The sequence below is a fragment of the Panicum virgatum genome, chromosome 4K (assembly GCF_016808335.1).
Source record: "Panicum virgatum strain AP13 chromosome 4K, P.virgatum_v5, whole genome shotgun sequence".
In the NCBI taxonomy this organism is placed as follows: Eukaryota; Viridiplantae; Streptophyta; class Magnoliopsida; order Poales; family Poaceae; genus Panicum; species Panicum virgatum.
In genome coordinates this window covers 19,610,683-19,613,672 of record NC_053139.1, presented here as the reverse complement: position 1 = coordinate 19,613,672, position 2,990 = coordinate 19,610,683, and positions in this window count along the sequence as shown.

Genomic DNA, 2,990 nt, shown 5'->3' with positions numbered 1-2,990 from the left:
GCTCTTGGCTTTGCTTGGTAAGACCTCATTATCTTCCTCTGGAGTTAATGCCTCCTCCTCACCTTCTTGGATTTCTTCTGGAACTGCCTCCAAGAAGCCATGTGGATCGGGCATTTTGATATTTTCAGGTGACCACCAAGCAGAAGCTTCATCAAACACCACATTCCTTGAGGTGTGGCACTTTCCTGTGGTTGGATCACAACACCTCCAACCTTTTCGTGCATCATCATATCCGATGAAGATGCATCGAATTGCCTTTTTCTCAAACTTACTCCTTAGGTGATGAGGCACAAACATATAACAAACACAACCAAATATTTTGAGATGGCTCACCACTGGCTTCTCCTTCCATAGCAGCTCATGAGGCGACTTGAATCCCAGTTTAGGTTGAGGTAGCCTATTAATGATATAGGCTACTGTTCTCATACAATTGGCCTAGAACCTTCCAGGTACGTTCTTGGCATGGAGCATACTTCGACAGATTTCTGCCAGATGTCGATTCTTATGCTCTTCTACTCCATTTTGTTGTGGTGTATTTGGACAAGTCAATTGCCTTCTTATTTTGTGCTTCTTAATATACATAGTGAAATCACTTGATAGTTATTCTCTTCCTTTGTCAGTGCGAAGGCACTGAATGTTCATATTGAGTTCACCCTCTATCTTCTTCTTAAACTCGTTGAATTTTGTGAAAGCCTCAGATTTCTCTTTCATAAAATAAACCCAAACGTACCTTGAGAAGTCATCAATAAAGATCACCATGTACCTGATGAGCCTTGCCATATTGACACCCAACACATACTGTGTCTGTTCGGATCTCCACTTGAGGAAGCCCTCTCAGTGCTTGCTTCTGCATCAACTCCTTCAATTTACTATAGTTAACATGTCCAAGACGAGCATGACAAAGATCACCAGTCTCATTCCTCCTAGTGTTGTCCACATAAGTGGACTGAGCGAAGAGGACATAGACCGATTGTCTCCTTTTTCCTTCCATGATGATGGGTGTGCCGATCACCTTTAATTCTCTAAAAATTGCCACACCTTTTGGCCCAAAGACCACATGTTTTCCTTCTGCTGTTAATTGAGGGACTGATAGCAGATTCTTCTTCAAGCCGGGAACATGATAAACCTTCTCGAGTTGGAGTTGTTGAGGACCATACCTTGGAACAACCTCCATCCCAACATGAGAGATTGATAATCTTGAGTTGTCTTCCATCAACACCACTCTCCTTCCCTTGTAGTTAGTCACGTCTTCCAATTTGTTGTGATCACTTGTCATGTGGTTAGAGCACTCAGAGTCGATAATCCAGTCCTCCTTATAATTAACTACCGGATCAGTTATTGCTGCAAAAGCAGGTGCCTCCATGTCCTCCTCCGACTCATCTTCTTCAATTTCTTGAGAAAACCCAGCTTCAACATCCCACTCTTCTTCGGTGATGTATGCTTCCTCATTTTTCTCTTGTGTGGTAGTGGCCATATTCCCTTTAAAGCGTCTTGCGTTCCCTTCAAAACGCCTCCTTGGTAGTCGGCATTCTCTAGCGAAGTGGCCTTTCTCACCACAATTGAAGCATCCATCATTTCTTTTTCCTGGTTGTCGTTGCTGATCTTCCCGTTCATGTGCTCCCTCTGAAGAGCTGCTTCTCTCCCTTGGGTGATGCTTTCCACCATCCGCCCACCTTGTCTTGGGCCTTCTTTGCCCCTGAGATAGACCCTTCTTCTTGCTTGTGAAGAGCGCCTCCTCCTGCTCCTTTATAGTAATGGTGCCCATCTTCTTGACTAACTCCTCCTGATTAGCCAATAAATTTTCTAGCTCCACTAATGAAGGTTGGGTAGGCCATCCACTCACTGCAGCTATAAACTCTTGATATTTGGGTCTAAGGTCATTAATGATAATCCTCAACATACGGGCCTCACCAACCTTCTCATCTGGTGCAAGCTCGGATATCTCTCGACAAATAGATTTTACTTTTGTGAAATACTGACTAATAGTCAAAGTGTCTTGAGTGATACCTGATAGCTCCTTCTCTAAGAGTTGGAGGTGTGCTTCATTCTTCTTGGAGAATAATTTTTCCAGAGTCTCCCAGGCTTCCTTCGGGGTCTCCGCATCCCAGATGTGCTCTAGTAGGTCCTCTTCAATGGTCGTCTTTAGCACAAACATAGCCTTTCCAGCCTTGATGCACCATTTCCTCAAGGCTTCGGCTACATCCTTCTTTGAACTATCACCACTCTCCTTTGGTGGAGGCACAGTTTCGATTCCTGCAACAACCTCCCATAGGACCTGGCCTTCTAGGTAGGACTTAATGTAGGTCTTCCAATAGCCATAATTGTGGCTATTTAGTTTCTTGATCCCACCACTTGCGCTAGCAAGATCTGCCATAGTGATTGACGCCCAGCGTCAAGTTAGCTTCCTTGGTCCCGTACCAATGAGCTTCACAGTCTCTGACTGTGCACCGGCAGAGTATCCCCTTAGCGCCTTGATATAGTATTGAAGACAGCAAGCACCTTGTGCTTACTGATGCCTCCTTTGGACGGTCCCGGACCACACGGCTCTGATACCAATAGTTGGAAAATTGAGGTGGCCCTAATACCCACTTTGATGTGGACCAACACCTATGACACACCAACTCACTCAGAGTCGGTCAGCCTCTCAAATTTCTAGTTACTTAGTGTATTGGGTCCTTTTGACGGTAGAGCCGTCTTTTCACTTTCGGGTGGCAGAGCCTACCAATAGATGAAGCTGGCCTCCAGGTGGCAGAGCCAACCTACGATAAAGCCCAAACCCTTTGTGATCCCGGGTGACAGAGCCAACCTTCGATGGATCACAACTTATACACTGAGTAACTATAATGCTTAACTGGGAGACCAACACTTACAAGAACAACTATTTATTGCAACACAATAATACTACACAAGAGTATACAACACTCTCCTCTTTTAGTGGCTAGCCTAGCTATTGACGCAAAAATCAACACACTAGAATCTGAGGGCAAGTG